This window comes from Bombina bombina, chromosome 8 (assembly GCF_027579735.1).
Source record: "Bombina bombina isolate aBomBom1 chromosome 8, aBomBom1.pri, whole genome shotgun sequence".
Classification (NCBI taxonomy): domain Eukaryota; kingdom Metazoa; phylum Chordata; class Amphibia; order Anura; family Bombinatoridae; genus Bombina; species Bombina bombina.
This window is the reverse complement of record NC_069506.1, coordinates 209871378-209893832: the sequence shown is the minus strand read 5'-3', so window position 1 is coordinate 209893832 and position 22455 is coordinate 209871378. Positions and strand designations below refer to the sequence as shown.

General features: G+C 37.9%; 1 long non-coding RNA gene across 1 annotated transcript in view; it reads left to right on the top strand.

Moving 5' to 3' along the window:
• LOC128638731 (uncharacterized) overlaps positions 1–22138 on the top strand; it is a 30396-nt gene extending 8258 nt beyond the window's left edge. Inside the window, exon 3 of the long non-coding RNA XR_008399120.1 lies at positions 21528–22138. This is a non-coding gene — a long non-coding RNA (uncharacterized LOC128638731). The remainder of the gene's footprint in view (positions 1–21527) is intronic.
• The last annotated feature ends 317 nt before the right edge of the window (positions 22139–22455 follow it).

Here is a 22455-nt window from a genome sequence, read left to right as displayed (position 1 = left end):
GTTATGCCCTTGACCCAAAGGACGTCTACAAACGTTTTACTTTTTCAGGACGCTATAGGTTTCTTTTTAAGTTTACATCTACTCCTGTCTTATGTGCAACCCAGAAATGAAATAGGAGTCATAATTTGGATTGTTTATATTAATTCAGGTGATTTGGAACTATGCTTTGTATGATATAGTGCCAAGCTTGTTATTTACACCTAACCCTAGATTAATGGCATTTGTTATATGAATTTATGTCACTATTATCTGTTTGCACAGTTTTTAGCAGATTGCTTGCTATTGCTGATTATATGTACTCTATAGATACATGTGTAAGGCTGTATCCGTTTACTGATATATAGGCCTCTATTTAACAAGGTCTAGCAGACCTGATCCGACATTGCGGATCAGGTCCGCCAGACCTCGCGCAATACGCTCTCCGTATTCAGCATTGCACCAGCAGCTCACAAGAGCTGCTGGTGCAACGCCGCCTCCCTGCAGACTTGCGGCCAATGGGCCGCCAGCAGGGGGGTGTCAATCAACCCGATCGTACTCGATCGGGTTGATTTCCGGCGATGTCTGTCCGCCTGCTCAGAGCAGGCTACAGGTTATGGAGCAGCGGTCTTTGTGACCGCTGCTTCATAACTGCTGTTTCTGGCGAGTCTGAAGACTCGCCAGAAACACGGGGCATCAAGCTCCATTTGGAGCTTGATAGATAGGCCCCATAGTTTTTTTTTTTTTTTTTTTTTCCTTCTATTTTTAATTGATTGGAATATGTACCAAATTCAACCTCTAAGTATATATATCTGTTATTTTAAGAGTGGACTAGATATTTTCCCCCCCTAACCTTATAGCTGGTTATTTACCACTGCATATAGATATTCAAGATATTTTTATGTTAAAATGAAGTCCAGGCTTATTTTGTTGAGAGGCCCCTTGCATTGCTGGAGAACTAACAAAGATAAATAGCCCACCTTGGTGAAATTTGCAAAACCCTACTTATGCATCTCAGGCACCTCAACACCATCTGAGTGCCTCTTCTCTGCTGCAGGCAAAATAGCTGCAAAAAGAGAGCCAGCCTCAGCCAGACGCATGTGGTCATGATGACATTTGTGCATTTAAATGCAAAGTTTCTGAAAGAGTGAATAACAGAATTGTATAAACAGTGGTGGTCTACCTCTTACTAGTTCTACCTCTTTTCAAAAAGTTTGGTTTTGCTTAATTAAAAAAAATTGTTCTGCTGCTTTAAAAAAAAAATGGACCAACAGTTGTTTTAATGTAAAGTTTTTTTAGTTGGAAGTTTATATTTATAACACTCAGTATGTGGATTTTATTTTAAATATAGGATTTTTTTTTAACTGATTAATTGAAAAAATAATTGGCCGATTAATCGATTATGAAAATAATCGTTAGTTGCCGCCATACTGATCTTGCCAGCTGAAGTCTGTGGTTATCTGGGGTGTCCAGGTTATCTGTCTATCATCTATCAATGCCCTATAAAAACACAATAGACGGCTACACTATATCTTTGTGGACATTTTGGGTGATCCCGATTTTAAAGGGATTTTTTACTCAAATATTTCTATTGTAATACTAGGGAACAGTAATTTTTAAAACTGTATGTTGTCTGAAAAAAAAAGTGAATTTGAAAATAAAAGCTGTTTTCTATTGACCATTGGGGTTTCCTGCTTGTGCTTGTTGGATGAGCATTAGAAGAATGTTGCCAAATTTGTTTTTATTTTTTTTTTTTTTTACTGAAATTGTGAAGGTAAAAAAAAAAAAGAAGAGAAATACTGCATGTTTAAATGCTGCTCTTTTATATGGATGATAGAAAATGGTTGAGTAAAATGTTTTTTTTTTTAACAATTTAATGCAGTTCGGGCATTCCATGGCGTCCTAACAGCACTGGGCTTCAACCCCGAAGGACGGCATGGAACGTTCTACCTTTTTATAAGGCGTTCCGCAGCCTCCCCCCTTTGACAAACTCAAGATCGGACTGGGGGTGTGCTTAGCAATGTAGTTAGTCCTCCATGATCCAATCCCTGCCCTGAGATCACGTGATCGCATCGGTCGTGTGATTTAATTTTGCAGCAAGTAATTACATCAGAACTTTGTTCTGATGTTAAACACTTGTGCCGGCCATAAAGGGGTTAAAATTATATTTAACTGGTTAATGTCTTTAAACAGAAAAGTGAAATCTGTAAACTAAAAGTAACTTTATTTAGACATATCCTACATGGACAAACTATATGAAACATTGAATCCATTTAGGTTTGTAGATGTATAGATTATGGGTTGGCACCTGAACATACATCCCTACTTTTCAACAAAAGGTACCAAAATAATGAAGAAAAATTGATAATAGACGTAAATTTCAAAAATGTGCTTGCTCTATCTGAATCATGAATTAAACTTTTTGAGTTTCATGTCCCTTTTAAGCAAGGGTCAAGTCGAGTGGGAACCCATGGGAACGGAGTTTCTGCACTATTTTTGCAGGAGGAACTAAGTTCCCTAAGGACAGTGAACAGAAACACTTCAGTAAACACTGATGCTGCTACTGTTGTAAGTTGCTGGAGCACAGTCTGGTTAGAGGGATTGTGAGATCCTCTTAATGGGCAGTAACACTTCCTACAATACACTAAATGCAAGACTGTTGATGGTCCTGCTGTGTGATTTTCCCCCACTCACACACACACACTGTGTGGAACACATGGTGCTTACATTTATGTATGGCTTGCTTTGGGGTTATTTAGCTCACCGCAGCAGAAATAGGACTATTGCACCTTAAATGGGTGAGACTCTGTGACAGAGGAGGATTATCAGGCCCAAAGGCAACCATTCAACCCTTCATTGGATTTAATTTGTGTGTGTGTGTATATGTGTGTATATATATATATATATATATATATATATATATATATATATATATATATATATATATATATATATATATATATATATATATATATATATATATATATATATATATATATATATATATATATATATATATATATATATATATATATATATATATAATTTATTGTGAAGGAGGGTGGAAGTCTTCCCACACTTTTTTTGTAGGACTTGCCCCCCGCTTTCAAAAGATGAATATTTAAGAGTCAGAAAAACAAGTAAAGCACTGGTTCTCAATGGGGATGTTGCCATGATGGCATTTTATAGCTGCCATTATACTGTAACTATAATGTCACTAAGAATACAGTGAGGCTGCTGTTATGTTGCAGGCATTATTGCTGGAAGAGGCTAATTCCCAGTATACCAGTGAGTGCTGCAGCTCATTGCTGTATAATTTGGCTTAGACCTTTCTGGCATCCAATGATGAACCCTGACCCGAACTATAGGCACTTGCAGTGTAGCTAAATTCACATCAAGACCATTGATTGCTTTGTACTGTCAGAGGGAATTCCATGGATGCACTGTAAGATTCTCATTGACAAGTAATTGGTTATTGAGACTATTTTTGCCAGATAGTCAAATTTTTGTAGTGTAATAAAAAGCCAATTAAGTTCTAATAGCATGCAAAAAATGTTGGTTTCAAGAAACATTAACATTTTATGCTTTTTTTTTTTTTTTTTTTTTTCCTTCATGAAAAGCTGTTAAAGCTGGTTCATTTTATAGTAACAGGAAGTGTATGTTTGTGCACATGTAACAGTTTGCTCACTTGCTGATGATGACAACTTCCCCAGCTCTGTTGGTAGACAGAAACCCTTTCATTAAAGGGACACTCAGGTTAAATTAATTTTCATGATTCAGATACAGCATGTAATTTTAAACAACTTTCCAATTTACTTCCATTAAAAAAAAATGTGCACATTCTTTTATATTTACACTTTTTGAGTCACCAGCTCCTACTGAGCATGTGCAAGAATTCAGACTATACGTATATGCATTTGTGATTGGCTGTTTTCTATCACATGATACAGGGGGAGTTGAAATAGACATAACTTTGAAATTTGTTAGAAAAAAATCTACAACTCATTTGAAATTCAGAGTAAATGATATTGTATTGTCTTGCTATCTTGCATTGATTGTTTATGCAAATCTACTGTGTTTACTGCTCCCTTAACGGTAAATTGCATTATTTTTTTATTTATTTTTGTTCATGTAAGATGAAAAAAACATGGTTTTTGGTGTGAACAAACCATTTTGTTTTATTGGGCTTACTTTTTGTATTTAACATTTTATTTTTTTTCAGACAGGCTGTGGCATTTTGCTCTTTTCAGTGTAGCATAATGCCACTGCCTGCAACCATATTAGATATTTGTTTGTAAAAAATAAATATGGCCATGCCTTGTTTTAAAAAGGACACATACCCAAAAACTTACCTTTTTAATTTGTTCCCAATTATTCATTTTACCTGATGGAGTGTATAAAATTGTTTACAAATAGCTCTTTAGCCTTTATATTGGCATTTGAAATAGCTGATTTAGCCTGAGGTATACCTATCTATACTGAACGTTTCTATACCTAGGTATAGGCTATTGAGAAACCATGTAAACTCAGGCAGCAGAAGAAATTACACTCACAGTGGGAGGTTGATATGAGAGAGCTTTAAAATGTTCATTTTCAATGGTTCTTTCTAAATATTGTACAGAGATGAGAAAGGGAAGCATTTGAGTGATAAGATAACAAAATCTGATCTGTCTCCAAGCTTAGCCTATTTTGATGGGCTGTGATTTTAAAGAGCAAATCCAGTTATTTTGCAACAAAAATCACAAATGAGCAATTTCTGACAAATTTTATACACTGGTAAAACAAGGGGAGCACATTCAGGAAAAAAAAAAAACTTTTTCCAGTGAACTGTCCTTTTTAAGGCTTGGTGAGGATTGGCCCTTTCTACCAATAGAGCTCTGACCGTTTGCAAGATCACCCAATGAGTAAGTTGTACATAACTGATAAAAATGTATTGTTTTTCATTTTAAAAAATGCACTTTATTTTTTTTCCATTTCTCCAGTCTTTGTGTTCTGTTCTCTAACTTTGCTTTCTCTATTTTCCTTTTTGCTCTGATCTCCAGTTTTTTTTTTACAACTTTGCATCTTTCTCTGATTTTGTTTCTCACTTTTCTCACAAAAATCACACATTTTGTTCATTTCTTTATTCCACATTTTGTTCAGTTTGGTTTCAAGCATCTTTCGATCCCGTTTTCTATTTCTCACAGGTTCTTTATTTTGCCAGTGTCTCCCTCTTGCTGGTTACTCCCCAGTATTCGTCATTTGTGCTTTCTTCTGCCCTAGTCTCTCTTTATACTTCTCGGCAGTCTCCATTTATTTTCTTGTCTTACCCACTTCCTCATCCCAGTTTGTCTTCTCCCCCCCCCCCCCCCAATTTTGTATGTGGTTATATATTTTTTTTTTCTGCTCTGTTGATTTACGCTCTGTTGCTTTTTGATCTTTGTGCGGAGAGAGAGGGATTAGTTAGAGAGGAAGAGAGAGGCAGGGAGATGTGGTAGGGGGGATGGAAGGAATCCCAGCATGAATCGCTTATCTCAGTTTGAGTCATTACAATGCATAGAGATAACCATATATAAAATACAGATTGTATAGAATTTTCAGCACAGAATGACCTACAATACTACTATATAAAATATATATTTTTTAAGTAATGCAAGGCCAAACCGCTTAATAGCAATGGTGTATTTCATATACAGCCCAATAAATATTTGTATTCACATGCAGTGTGCTTGTTTCTTATTAAAGGGACAGTGTACTGTAAACCTGGTTATACAAGCTGCAGAGTATAAAATGTATGGGAAATGCCACCTTTAGGTATAATTTTGTATATAAAATAGTTGTTTCTGAAAATTGAAACTACAACCCAATGAAATGGTCTGAGCTTGCAGGGAGGGCAGACCTCATTATCTTAAGTCAAATTATTTAGTCCTTGTTATATCATTTCTCTCTGTTTACTCAAAGACCAATACATTGAGAGAACAATGGAAAATGAACATTTTAGTACCTCTCTGTCAAATACCCCGCTCGGAGCATGATTTCTTTTAAACCTTCTAGATTTTCTGTATCCAGTACTTGTTAGGGAAATTTTCAGCATAGGTAAGGGTGAACAGGGCAAAATCATCTATTTCAAATGACAAAATAAAGGTAAACAATTGAATACACTCCAACAGGTAAAAAAGATAATTGGGGACTCATTGGGGGGAAACAAATACAGTACACTATTAATTTAAGTGATATATGATGGGTAATAATGTTAATTTAGGCAACGCACACAATAAGGTATGTATGTATTTTTTTAAATGAGCTGCAAAATTAAAGGGCCACTGAAGTCAAAATTGAACTTATGTTTCAGACAGAGCATGCATGATTTTTTTTTTTTTTTTGTGATTTGCTAATTGTTGTCACATGATACAGGGGACAGGAATAAAGGGAAGCAACTTTGAAATATGTCAGGAAAAAAATACAGTTATTGCATAGTATTTGTATTCTGCAATTCTACTGTATTCCATGGTCCTTTATCATCTTTCATTCGACTTTAGTGTGTATTTTTTTTTCCTTCTCCAGTCAACACTTGAAACCATATCAGTTACTTTATTGGCACAAAAGGGCATATGTGGCTTCAATAAACCACCTGTGTTTAAAAAAAAAAAAAAATTGTCTTCCTAAAAAAACAACAAAAAGAAAGCATCCCATTGTTTCCTGTCTTGGATATCAGGTAACGGCCAATATCCCTGACTTCTGTGGGAGTGAACAAGCTTTAGCAAATTCTCAAAACTGTGCGTAGCTCAAGAGAGTGCTCTGTATACGGTTACAGAAACCATTTACAGCAGTTCCCAACACAATAAATGTTTGTGTTTTTTTTTGGGGGGGGGGGGTTGTTCTCTTCAGTTATATTTGGTACACACACTAATGCTGGTACACACACTAATGCTCATACACACACTAATGCTCATATATACACATACACACACTAATGCTCATACACACACATACACACACTAATGCTCATACACACACATACACACACTAATGCTCATACACACACTAATGCTCATATATACACACACACACACATGCGCACACACATGATCATACATGCGCACATGCTCACACACACACACACGCACACACATGCTCACACGCACACACACACATGCTCACACACACACACATGCGCGTGCACACATGCTTGCACACACACATGCTCACGCAGACATGCTCACGCAGACACGCAGACATGCTCACGCAGACATGCTCACGCAGACATGCTCACGCAGACATGCTCACGCAGACACGCAGACATGCTCACGCAGACACGCAGACATGCTCACGCAGACACGCAGACATGCTCACGCAGACATGCTCACGCAGACATGCTCACGCAGACATGCTCACGCAGACATGCTCACGCAGACATGCTCACGCAGACACGCTCACGCAGACACGCAGACATGCTCACGCAGACACGCAGACATGCTCACGCAGACACGCAGACATGCTCACGCAGACACGCAGACATGCTCACGCAGACATGCTCACGCAGACATGCTCACGCAGACACGCTCACGCAGACACGCTCACGCAGACACGCTCACGCAGACACGCTCACGCAGACATGCAGACATGCTCACGCAGACACGCTCACGCAGACACGCAGACATGCTCACGCAGACACGCAGACATGCTCACGCAGACATGCTCACGCAGACACGCTCACGCAGACACGCTCACGCAGACACGCTCACGCAGACACGCTCACGCAGACACGCAGACATGCTCACGCAGACATGCTCACGCAGACATGCTCACGCAGACATGCTCACGCAGACACGCAGACATGCTCACGCAGACATGCTCACGCAGACATGCTCACGCAGACACGCTCACGCAGACACGCTCACGCAGACACGCTCACGCAGACACGCTCACGCAGACACGCTCACGCAGACACGCTCACGCAGACACGCTCACGCAGACACGCTCACGCAGACACGCTCACGCAGACACGCTCACGCAGACACGCTCACGCAGACACGCTCACGCAGACACGCTCACGCAGACACGCTCACGCTCACGCAGACACAGACACTGACAAACATGCAAGAGAGAAATAACTGTGTAGTACGCTGCAAATGCACAATGCCACCTTTTTTTGGCTGTGGCTGTTTCCTACCAACTGGCTCGGCTTCAAACCTGGACACACAAATGGAAACCCGAACTGTCCGGGTCTTTAAAAATGCTGTAAATTGCTAAACAAGCTATTTGTTTTGCAGTATTTGAAGGTTGCTGATTTTGTTTTATGGCCTCTCTCTAGGAAACCTGGGACAAGCACAATTTTCACAAAGAGGTGTTTATGATTGAGAGAGAGCATATCATTTTAAATTCACTTCAGTCTTCAAATGTGCTTTGTTCTCTTGGTATCCCTTGTTGAAAAAGAATATGCACATATCCTACACTAGTGGGAACTCGTTGCTGATTGGTGCCTGCACACATTTGTCTCTTGTGATTGGCTAACTAGATGTGTTCAACTAGCTGCCAGTAGTGCAATGCTGTTCCTTCAAAGGATAACAAAAGAATGACGCATGTGTGTTCTATCCAAATCATGAAAGAAGATTTTGGAGTTTCCTGTCCCTTTTTATTGATAAAGTACCAGAAAGCCCCATTGAGTTTTTGAACGGTTTATCAGAAAATGTTTTGATTCTAGTTTGTCTCTATTATTTTTAATATTACATTTTCCTCTAATTATAGCAGGAGTTTATATTTAAGGGCTACGGCCAAGGACGCAGAAGGATTCTCCCACTAGCAGGTGTTTGTTGATAATGATGCATAATCAGTAATTTTTCCCTCTATGCTGTATTATTAGTGGAAACATTCCCAGAGAACAATCCTGTTATTTTTCATGAAAATCTTTTATATACCTCCTAAATATCCCTTTAGGTAAATAAAATGATACTTTTAAGCATTTAAAATATTTCTTTATAAAGTTTAAAAATATTTACATTTCTTTTGAAACTAACAGGAAATTAATGCTTATGCACAGCTTAATCCAAGGTTCAGATTGCTCACTAGTTTATGAGGTTCATTATATCAGCTATATATATGTATATGTATGTATGTAGTGGGACCTCGGTTTACGAATTTAATTCGTTCTCCGGGACGTTTCGTATTGCGAAAAATTCGTAAACCGAAACACGGTTTCCCATAGGAATGCATTGAAAACCAATTAATGCGTTCCGGAGGTGAGAAAAAAGTCAAATAAAGGCTCCACAACTTGCTGCAAATGGCTCCAAAAGACTCCACAACTTGCTGCAAATGGCTCCAAAACCTCTCCAACACCTCCACACTGCTACCCACACTTCAGTATGCAGGGGCAAACCGGGACACTTGTTTCGTATTGCGAAAAAAAATCGTAAACCGGGACACTTGTTTCGTATTGCGAAAAAAATTAGTAAACCGAGGCAATTTTTTTAAAGCATTTTCATTCGTAAACCGAATTTTTCGCTTACCGAGTCGTTCGTTAACCGAGGTCCCACTGTGTGTATATATATATATATATATATATATATATATATATATATATATATATATATATATATTGTGTGTGTAATTTTAAAACTTACTGTTATGAAATTTGCATATTTCTCTATATCCTTTGTTGAAGGAGCAACAATACACTACTGGGACGTCACTTAGCTGGTGAGGTAGCTCAGTTGGTAAATACCCTGACTACAAAAAAGCCTGTTTGAAAGGTCACAGGTTCAAATCCCGGCAGGGACGACTCAGCCCTTTATCCTTCCTAGGTCGATAAAATGAGTACCATTAAATTGGGTAATAATAACAACAATTACTATTCAGCTGCCGATTTGGTTAATTCCGAGAGCGAGCGCTGAAAAAGCGCTTTGAGTCCCACTGGGAGAAAGGCGTTGTATAAATACTAGTTGTTGTTGTTGAGAATAATAATATTATCTAAACACATCTGGTGAGCCAATGACCAGAGGTATATATGTGCAACCACCAATAAAAAGTTAGCTGCTCCTGAGCCTACCTAGGTATGCTTTTTAACACAAGAGAACAATAGAACAAAGTAAATTTTAGATAATAGAAGTAAATTGGGATGTTGTTTATAATTGCATGCTCTAATCTCAATCCTGAAAGTTTTTTAATTTTGACTTTATTGTCACTTTTTAAGCAGAGCATTTAAAAATATCTAAATGTGAAATATTCTAAAAACATTATTTATTGTTTAAGACATCTAGTTTCAAAAGCCTTTGAGTGTACTTTAGCTTCTCTTTGCTGTAGTCAATAAGGGACTTACTGAATTGAGCCCCTGCACTAACCCAGCAATTGCTGTGTAGATTGCAGTTTTGAATTCTGCAGGACGCACTTCATTCTCTCAGTGGAGAAATATTTGAAGAGCTAAAGTGCATGCAAAATAAATAATTAAACTACAAAACAAATGATTTTTAACCCTTTAAGGACACAGATTTCAGTTTGCTCAATTGTTTTATGACGGAAAAATTCTGTAATATGTCCTTAAGAGGTTAACTAAGCAACCTTATATAGAGAATCAAATTTGCTGATTGTAATATAAGCTGTATTATAAAAAAATGTTTAATCATATTAAAAAACATAATTTATGCTTACCTGATAAATTCCTTTCTCCTGTAGTGTAGTCAGTCCACGGGTCATCATTACTTATGGGATATTAACTCCTCCCCAACAGGAAGTGCAAGAGGATCACCCAAGCAGAGCTGCTATATAGCTCCTCCCCTCTACGTCACACCCAGTCATTCGACCAAGAACCAAACGAGAAAGGAGAAACTATAGGGTGCAGTGGTGACTGGAGTATAATTTAAAAATTTTTAGACCTGCCTTAAAAAACAGGGCGGGCCGTGGACTGACTACACTACAGGAGAAAGGAATTTATCAGGTAAGCATAAATTATGTTTTCTCCTGTTAAGTGTAGTCAGTCCACGGGTCATCATTACTTATGGGATACCAATACCAAAGCTAAGTACACGGATGACGGGAGGGACAGGCAGGATCTCTATACGGAAGGAACCACTGCCTGAAGAACCTTTCTCCCAAAAACAGCCTCCGAAGAAGCAAAAGTGTCAAATTTGGAAAAAGTATGAAGAGAAGACCAAGTTGCAGCCTTGCAAATCTGTTCAACAGAGGCCTTGTTCTTAAAGGCCCAAGTGGAAGCCACAGCTCTAGTAGAATGAGCTGTAATCCTTTCAGGAGGTTGCTGTCCAGCAGTCTCATAGGCTAAACGTATTATGCTACGAAGCCAAAAGGATAGAGAGGTAGCAGATGCTTTTTGACCTCTCCTCTGTCCAGAATAAACGACAAACAGGGAAGAAGTTTGTCGAAAATCTTTAGTTGCCTGTAAATAAAATTTCAGGGCACGGACTACATCTAGATTGTGCAGAAGTCGTTCCTTCTTTGAAGAAGGGTTAGGACACAATGATGGAACAACAATCTCTTGATTGATATTCTTGTTAGTGACTACCTTAGGTAAGAACCCAGGTTTAGTACGCAGAACTACCTTATCTGAATGAAAAATCAGATACGGAGAATCACAATGTAAGGCTGATAATTCAGAGACTCTACGAGCCGAGGAAATAGCCATTAAAAACAGAACTTTCCAAGATAACAGCTTGATATCAATGGAGTGAAGGGGTTCAAACGGAACACCCTGTAAAACGTTAAGAACTAAGTTTAAGCTCCACGGCGGAGCAACAGATTTAAACACAGGCTAAAGCCTGACAAAAAGCCTGAACGTCTGGAACTTCTGACAGACGCTTGTGTAAAAGGATGGACAGAGCTGAGATCTGTCCCTTTAACGAACTAGCAGATAAACCCTTTTCTAAACCTTCTTGTAGAAAAGACAATATCCTAGGAATCCTAACCTTACTCCATGAGTAACCCTTGGATTCGCACCAGTGTAAGTATTTACGCCATATCTTATGGTAAATTTTCCTGGTAACAGGTTTCCTAGCCTGTATTAAGGTATCAATTACTGGCTCTGAAAATCCACGCTTTGATAAAATTAAGCGTTCAATTTCCATGCAGTCAGCTTCAGAGAAATTAGATTTTGATGTTTGAAACCGGATTAGTTATATAAACCAAATTTAGCAAAGGATTGCACACATTAGCAATGGATGATTAACCCTTAATATCAGAAAAAAAAGTATAACAATTGACAATATAAGCGTTTTTATCACAGTCAAGTACAGTCTCACAGGTCTGCTGTGAGTGATTACCTCCCTCAAAACTAGTTTTGAAGACCCCTGAGCTCTGTGGAAACGTCCTGGATCATGCAGGGAGAAAAGGACAGACTGTGACTGAATTTCTGATGCGTAGTAAAAGCGCCAAAATAGGCCCCTCCCACTCACAATACAACAGTGAGGGAAGCTCAGTAAACTGTTTTAATTTAAAACAACGACAGCCATGTGGAAAATAAAGCCCAAAACAATTTTCACCAAGTACCTCAGATAATTAAACGATTTAACATGCCAGTAAACGTTTAAAATCTAATATATGAAATGTCATTAAAAAGCCTGCTGCTAGTCGCTCACACTGCAAGTTAGGCTAAAAGTTATATGCATACAGTATTTTCCCAGTGAAGTGCCATTCCCCAGAAATACTTAAGTGTTAACATATATACATGTCAGCCTGATACCAGTTGCTACTACTGCATTTAAGGCTGTACTTACATTATATCGGTATTAGCAGTATTTTCAAAGTCAATTCCATTCCTTAGAAAATAATATACGGCAACATACCTCTTTGCAGGTGAACCTGCCCGCTGTCCCCTGATCTGAAGTTACCTTACTCCTCAGAATGGCCGAGAACAGCAAACGGATCTTAGTTACGTCCGCTAAGATCATATACAAAAAACTCAGGTAGATTCTTCTTCAAATTCTGCCTGAGAAGGAAACAACACACTCCGGTGGCGTTTAAAACAACAAACTTTTGATTGAAGATATAAAAAACTAAGTTTAATCACAACAGTCCTCTCACACATCCTATCTATTAGTTGGGTGCAAGAGAATGACTGGGTGTGACGTAGAGGGGAGGAGCTATATAGCAGCTCTGCTTGGGTGATCCTCTTGCACTTCCTGTTGGGGAGGAGTTAATATCCCATAAGTAATGATGACCCGTGGACTGACTACACTTAACAGGAGAAAAAACACACCAAAAAACACTACAGAAAAGCCTTGTAATTACAAGGTGTTTAATATACAATTTTTATGCTTACAATTATCCGATAGATGGGCCTTTTGCATTCTTTGTGTGTGATCTCATTTCAGGATGTTAAATAGGAAATGTGGCATCTTTATAGGAAGTGTTTGGAAGTTTCTCACATAGAGTTGTCTTATCTTTGCCCATCGTTTTAGAGAATATAATTTAGTTCCCGGAACAATTCACTCAGCCTGTAATCATTACTGAAGATTGATATTGTTTTGTAGCCACGGCTGCAAGCTGACCTATGGCAGCGCTGGAAAGTAAACTACATATGTAGGACACAAAATTTCAGCAAGCAATTAAATTATTTTTATTGAGTCTTTTATTACACACTTTGCATGTAGATAACACTGTAAGCTTCGGATATGTTTTTTTTTTTTTTTTTTTTTTTTATGCAGTGTTCCTGGAATTGGCCTTTGCTTTATGATGTCATTTATGTGAGTCTGATGCAAGCTTTTATCACACATGTGATTGTCTAGATTTCTGTTCTTAGAGACTGGATTATCCCCCTCTTCTAATTTTTTTTTTTTTTCTCTTGACCTGTGATCTTTCTTTCCATAGATAATTCCATTCAAAGTGATTCACTCATCCCCAGCTTTGACCTGTTTATACCTTATTGTTTAAACAGGCGATGAACTATTTTCTCGTTTGCTCACTTTCTTTTATTTCTGTTGTTAGGATTGACTGTCTGGCTCCTAAAAACATATACGGCTAACGCTTCATTTATCTGGGTCGTTGTGTGAATGTATATATATATATACACACACCGTTTTTGTTTAGTAGCTAATTTTACAACTAGTATATGTGATCTAACTCTGTTTAACTTCTATATAATTTATAACAATAGGTGAAAAGCACACACATAACAAGTCTTCTTAGTCTGGTAATGTTAAATGAAGACATGGGGGAATAAAATAATAGAGAGAGAGATTTGTGTGTGTGTGTGTATATATGTATGTGTGTATGTGTGTATATATATATATATATATATATATATATATATATATATATTTATATATATATATATATATATATATATATATATATATATATATATATATATATATATATATATATATATATATTCACAAAAGTGAATACACCCCTCACATTTTTCTAAATATTTTATTATATATTTTCATATGACAACACTACATTGTAGCAAAGTGCTATTTCTTCAAAGTATTGAGTGCACAGCCTGTATAACAGTGTACATTTACTGCCCCCTCAAAATAACTCAACACACAGCCATTTAATGTCTAAACAGTTGGCAACAAAAGTGAGTATACCCCTAAGTGGAAATGTCCAAATCATGTGACTCGTTAGTTCAACATGGCACCTCATTGTTGATCTACATATAGATGGCCTAGGCTATAAGAAGTTTGCCAAGATCCTGAAACTGAGCTGCAGCACGGTGGACAAGACCATACAGCGTTTCATAGGACAGGTTTCACTCGGAATAAGCCTCGCCATGGTAAACCAAAGAAATTGAGTGAACTTGCTCGGCCTCATATCCAGAGGTTGTCTTTGGGAAATAGATGTATGAGTGCTGCCAGCATTGCTGCAGAGGTTGAAGGGGTGGGGGGGTCAGCCTGTCGGTGCTCAGACCATACGCCGCACACTGCGTCAAATTGGTCTGCATGGCTGTCGTCCCAGAAGGAAACCTCTTTTAAAGGGACAGTCTAGTCCAAAAAAAACTTTCATGATTCAGATAGGGCATGTAATTTTAAACAATTTTCCAATTTACTTTTATCACCAATTTTTCTTTGTTCTCTTGGTATTCTTAGTTGAAAGCTTAACCTAGGAGGTTCATATGCTAATTTCTTAGACCTTGAAGGCCGCCTCTTAAGAATGCATTTTAACAGGTTTTTCACCACTAGAGGGTGTTAGTTCATATTTTTCATATATATAACACTGTGCTCATGCACATGAAGTTACCTGGGAGCCATCACTGATTGGCTAAACTGCAAGTCTGTCAAAATAACTGAAATAAAGGGGCAGTTTGCAGAGGCTTAGATACAAGATAATCACAGAGGTAAAAAATATATAAATATAACTGTGTTGGTTATGCAAAACTGAGGAATGGGTAAAAAAGGGATTGTCTTTCTTTTTAAACAATAACAATTCTGGTGTAGACTGTCCCTTTTTAAGATGATGCACAAGAAAAAATATAAAAGAATAAGTCCCTGCGCTCAAAAGCAAAATATTGAAGGATCTAAGCAATAAATAAGCTGAAATGGCTCAAGAAATAAAAAGACAATTATATATTTAAAATACGTGTAAACAACTAGCAATTGATACAATTTATTAACACAATTGATACATCTTATTAAATAACCACTGGTGGTTTGCAATTCTAAAAATTATATTTTTCTATGTGTAACTGATTCAAATCTAACTACGATTGAAACTGCTCGGAACAACTACACTGCTATTGGAAGCTGCAAGTCACGTGATCGTCACTAACCAGAAAGGAGGAAAAATCCCCGGATGACGGCACGCTAGAGAGGTACATCATTAGGTAGCCGGATTGCAAGGTAATCGGACAATTTTGAACCACAATTGTACCTAGCTGCTGGGAGACATTGACATTTGTTATCTATTTGGTTGTTCGAGCCATTAGCTGCAAAAGTAGCGATCGTGGTTAATCAGTACACAGAACGAACAGGGAAGACTATCCAGCGTTCCTTTGTGAAACTGTCCACATTTCACCTGCCTTTGCCATATTTGCCTTATTCTGAACTTAAGGGAAAACTTCCCAATATAGCTCTACTAGAGTATCAGCCAGTCATTATCTATTATCTTAATAACAATATAATTTTTAGAATTGCAAACCACAGGTGGTTATTTAATAACAAGATGTATCAATTGTATTAATAAATTGTAATTATTGTTTCAATTGCTAGTTGTTTAGTTTACACATATTTTAAATATATATTGTCTTTTTTATTTCTTGAGCCATTTCAGCTTATTTATTTCTTAGATCTTTCAATATTTTGCTTTTTGAGCGCAGGGACTTATTCTTTTATATTGTCTATTCCCTTTTAAACACTTCAAGAGGACGTCTTATACATTTAGGGCAAACCCTCCTCCCTCCCTTTTTTTTTTTTTTTTTTTTTTTTTGATTCACAAGAAAGCCCGCAAACAGTTTGCTGAAGACAAGCTGACTAAGAACATGGATTACTTAAATCATGTCCTGTGGTCCAATAAGACCAAGAAACTTATTTGGTTCAGATGGCGTCAAGCATGTGTGGCGGCAACCAGGTGAGGAGTACAAAGACAAGTGTATCTTGCCTACAGTCAAGCATGGTGGTTGTTGGAGTGTCATGGTCTGGGCCTCCATGAGTGCTGCCGACACTGGGGAGCTACAGTTCATTGAGGGAACCATGAATGCTAACATGTACTGTGACATACTGAAGTAGAGCATGATCCCCCTCCCTTCGGAGACTGAGCCGCAGGGTAGTATTCCAACGTAACAACCCCAAACACACCTCCAAGATGACCACTGCCTTGCTAAAGAAGCTGAGGGTAAAGGCGATGGACTGGCCAAGCATTTCTCCAGACCTAAACCCTATTGAGCATCTCTGGGGAGCACAAGGTCTCTAACATCCACCAGCTCTGTGATGTCATCATAGAGAAGTGGAAGAGGACTCCAGAGGCAACCTGTGAAGCTCTGGTGAACTCCATGCCCAACAGGGTTAAGGCAGTGATGGAAAATAATGGTGGCCACACAAAATATTGACACTTTGGGCCCAATTTGGACATTTTCACTTAGTACTCATTTTTTGTTGCCAACGGTTTAGACATTAATGGCTGTGTCTTGAGTTATTTTGAGGGGACAGCAAATTTACACTGTTATACAGGCTGTATTCTCACTAATTTACATTGTAGCAAAGTGTCATTTCTTTAGTGTTGTCACATGAAAAGGTATAATAAAATATTTACAAAAATGTGAGGGGTGTACTCACTAGTCAGGGGATAAAAGAGAGTGAGTTCCCTTTTGTGATCTGTAGGTATACAAACAATAGACGTTAACAAAACATTTAGCGGTTTGCACACTACTTATTGATGCATGATGTTGATGGCTTGGTTTTGTTTATTTAAATGTGGCCATTTTACAATCACGTTTACAAAGTTATACAACTCTGTGTGGAGAGGAAAACCATTTGAGTGCCTGTGTTCTGCAGGCCTAACCCTAGTAACTTTTGAACAAAGGTCTTTTATCGACCTTGACTATGTTTTTATTACAGAATTCATGAAACTGCACGTCCCCCCTTTTTTTTTTTTTTTCCCTCTTCTCCTCCCAAACATGAGTTAATGTTTAAGGCATGGATTTTATGATTTAAGGGAGATAAGACACAAAAATAGCACGCATTATGTCCTTTTTAAAAGGAAGCTAGATATTTTATATTTTTCAGACTTGCCGTTTTTAGCCAGCTCCTTCCTCCCTTTGTTTCTTTTAGAAAAAAGTTTTATACACCTATTTTAAAAGTATAAAATATCACAGATAATGACGAGGTGGAAGGAAATATATATATATATATATATATATATATATATATATATATATATATATATATATATATATATATATATATATATATATTTTTTTTTTTTTTTTTTTTTTTTTTTTTTTTTAAAAACAATGAAAGTAGAATATTTTGAGATATCTGCATCTACAAAACGTGATAACAGGTGTCAGGTCACACTATAGTATCATAGCAATAGCCTGAGGGCATAACTGAGAATTCTGTCTGGGGCTATTGAATAAGAATAGGTGGTCAAACTGGTCAAATAAACCAAAAGTAACATAATATGCTAAATATTGAGTAATGTGTGTACTGTATGTGTAACAAACCAGGTTAAAAGGTCCAGTTATCTCCATTACAAACAGAATATATTGGAAATGTGATTAGGATGTGCACATGTGTGTTGGGTTACTACAATAGAGTGGTGTGTAGCCTGGTTTAAGTTATGTAGGAGAGTTGCTAATAAACAATAAATGTTATTAGAGGGACGATATACTGTAAAAGCTGCCTTTCCCTTAAAGGGACTCTCAATCAAAATTAAACTTTTATTATTCAGATAGAGCATGCCATTTTAAACAACTTTCCAATTTACTTCCATTAACTAAATGTGCACAGTCTTCTTATATTTAACGTTCTGAGTCACCAGCTCCTACTGAGCATGTGCAAGAATAAGTGTGTATGCATTTGTGAATGGCTGATGGATGTCACATGGTACGTGTATGCATTTGTGATTGGCTGATGGCTGTCACATGGTACAGGAGGAGTGGAAAAAGACATAACTTTAAAAATTGTCAGAAAAAAAATCTACTGCTCATTTGAAGTTCAGACTAAGTGCTATTGCATTGTCTTGTTATCTTGCATTTGTTGATCATGCAAATCTACTGTGTTGACTGGTCCTTTAATGTGTTTACAATGACTTGTTCTAGCTGCAGAGATTAAAATGTTTTGGAAATTGCTTCTTTTTTAGCTATATTTTTGTGTATAAAACAATTGTCTCTGCTAATTGGAAAAAACTAAACAAATGAGCCGAACTTCTAGACCCTGCAACAGTCCACACTGTGATTGTTTTAGCAGTGAGTGCAGTAACTGAATTATTTTTGTCCCTAACCCGCCTTTGAAAATGGGATAAAATAAACATATTCAAAAAGCTTTTCAAGGCGTATAACCTGAACTGCAAGGCACAGCAAATTTTGCTAAAAATGAAAGACATTAAACACTAAATACATTTAATGTGCCTTCCTTTACTCATGGGTGCCACCATTTTGGAACCTAGATTTCACTTCAGGTATCTGAAGTAGAGTTACTGCACATGTGCGAATACATCAACACTGGAATGCAGTGAAATCTAGATTTCAATACACTATTACTAGAGGGAGGCAGGAATAACATTAATATTAATATAATGCTTATAGAATGTTTTAAATGTCCCTTAAAGTGTTAAATGCATTTTGTATGCAGATCTATTGCAATAATTCATTAGTGCTGATACTGTTTTATACATCTTTGTAACTATGTAACGTCCTGTTTAAAAATGCCAGCCAAATGAGTGTGTATCAAACACAAGATGCATTTTATTGGTGTTAGATCTAGGGTTCATATACTAAAATCCCTATTGACTTTAAAGGACCAGTCAACACATTAGATTTGCATAATCAACAAATGCAAGATAACAAGACAATGCAATAGCACTTAGGGCTCCATGTACTAAGCCGTCAATTCATCCGTCATTTTAGACGCGGATAAACTCGCCGTTACTCGCCGCGGGCGAAATGGTGTCCGCTGTCACTATGTACTAATAATCCCCCAATAAATAGACAAGTCTAGCCCGCCGCGAGCAATGGCGGATTATTGATAAATTTGACGTCTCGCTCGCCGCAACTAAGCTGATGTACTTTTAACTTTCAGTTGAATTGTCTGGCCAATTATTAACACGTGACATGCAAGGTGTCACGAACATCATAGTAGTCGCGGGAATAGAATTTTGCTCCTATAAAAGTTCAACTTATCTAAACAACTTTATTATTGTTCAAAATTTTTTGAAGAGTGATAACAGAGCGTTATTTTTGTAATATTTATTTACAATTTGGATATGGCTTCATCTGGATCTGATAATATATAAATATTAATATAAAAATAATTATAAAGATTGACAACTATACAATACAAATTTAAAATATAGATTACTCTTTAATTACAGTCGACAAATTTGGCGCAATTTATGTACATGGAAATGAGAGACAAATTAGACGCCAGTTATGCTGTACAATGCTGATATTACTGCCTTTATATATGTCTAGACTGGCGTCTAGATTGACTTTCCTATTGTTTTGTACCTTGCCCGCCACCTAAAAGGTGGCGAGGCAAAAATAACGAGGTGGGAGCGGAAATTGTAGCGAGCGGACAAATAGATTTTTTAGTACATTCGTTTTTGGCGAGTTGGTGGTCAAATGTGTCTAATTACAGTGAAAAATGGAGAGGTAGCGAGGTTTGGCGGATAAGTACGCTCGCAATTTTAAAGATGCGAGTTTGAACATAGTTGACGACTTTGTACATATCAGTTTGCGAGTTTTGACGCGAGATTTGTTGCGGGTAGCTCGCTGACTGCTTAGTACATGGAGCCCTTAGTCTGAACTTCAAATGAGTAGTAGATTTTTTTTTATATAACAAATTTCAAAGTTGTTATTATTATTATTATCGGTTATTTGAAGAGCGCCAACAGATTCCGCAGTGCTATAAACAAAGGCGGAGTACAACAAAACAATTATAGGGATCAGATGGGTAGAGGGCCCTGCCAAGAGTTGCACTGTTGTAGTCAGCTCTTAAGAAGATGATCTACAAACAGCTGGACTCTTAGGCTTACATGCTAAGGGGGTTCAGGGGATAGCAATGGAGGGGATGAACTGGTATAAACAAAGGTTAGCGTAGGTTGTATGCATCCCTGAACAGTAGTGTCTTTAGGAAGCACTTGAAGCTTTTAAAACTAGAAGAGAGTCTTGTGGAGCGAGGCAGAGTTCCACAAGATGGGAGCCAGTCTGGACAAGTCCTGTAAACGGGAGTGTGATGAGGTGACAAGAGAGGAGGAGAGTAGGAGGTCATGAGCAGAGCGAAGGGGACGGGAGGGAGAGTATCTGGAGACAAGGTCTGAGATATAGGGGGGAGCAGTGCAGTTGAGGGCTTTGTATGTCAGAATGAGAATTTTGTGTTTGATCCTAGAGGCAATAAGAAGCCAGTGAAGGGATTGGCAGAGAGGTGCAGTAGATGAAGAGCGACGTGTAAGCAAGAGAAGTCTGGCAGAGGCATTCATTATGGATTGTAAAGGAGCTAGGCGGCAGGTGGGGAGACCAGAGAGGACAGAGTTGCAGTAATCAAGGCGGGAAAGAATGAGAGAGTGGATTAAAATCTTAGTTGTGTCTTGTGTAAGGAAGTGTCTAATTTAATTTTAGAGATGTTTTTAAGGTTGAAACGGCAGGCCAATGACTGAATGTGAGGAGTGAAAGAAAGATCTGAGTCAAATGTGACCCCGAGACATCGGGCATGCGGGGTAGGGGCAATGATGGAGTTGTCGACAGTTATAGAGAGATTGGGGTGGAGAGTTTAAAAGAAGGGGGGAAATAAGGAGCTCAGTTTTGGAGAGATTTAGCTTGAGGTAGTGAGAGGACATCCAGTTAGAGATGTGAGAGAGACAGTTAGTGACACGGGTTAGCATGAAAGGAGATGGGTCTGGTGCAGAGAAGTAGATTTGGGTGTCATCGGCATACAAATGATATTGTAAACCGTTGGACTTTATTATAGAACCTAGTGATGACGTTTAGATTGAGAAGGGGACAGAGGACAGAGCCTTGCGGTACTCCGACAGAAAGTGGTGACGGGGCATAGGAGGCCCCAGAGAAGGCTACACTAAAGGTATGGTTTGACAGGTAGGAAGAGAGCCATGAGAGGGCTGTGTCACAGATGCCGAAGGATTGGAGGGTTTGGAGCAAAAGAGGGTGGTCAACAGTGTCAAAGGCTGCGGACAGATCAAGGAGGATAAGCAGAGAGAAGTGGCCTTTTGATTTGCTGTAAGTAGGTCGTTGGTAACCTTAAAGGGACAGTTTACTCAAAAATGTACTCCCCTTTAATTTGTTCCCAATGATCCACTTTACCTGCTGGAGTGTATTAAATTGTTTACAAGTAGCTCCTTTACCCTTATATTGGCATTTGAAATTGTTAATTTAGCATGTGGTATCCCCACCTATTCTGAAAGTTTGTGGCCGCGCGTACCAGCTATAGATAAGCATTGTAAACACAGCCAGCAGAAGAAATTACACTCCCAGTCGGATATAACAGAGATGAGGTAATACAATGTTGATTTTCCATTGTTCTCTCAAAGTACTGGTGATTGTTTTAAGGACAGATATAAGATAAAGAAGCAGGTATATGTGCACAATGTGATACAGTAATGAGATCTGATTAAAACTACAGCTCAACCCATTTTATTAGGTTGTGGCTTCAAAACAAAAAATCAGACCTTTAATATACACAAGCCTTAAAAATCTAATTTTCATACATTTTTTACTCTGCATTTGGTAAGAAAAGCAATTGTAAACACATTAAGGGAAAAACTATTTTACAGTATACTGTCCCTTTAACAATTGCTGTCTCTGTGGAGTGATGGGGACGAAATCCAGATTGCAATGGGTCAAGGAGGGAGTTTATTGTAAGGAAATGGGATAGGCGTGCA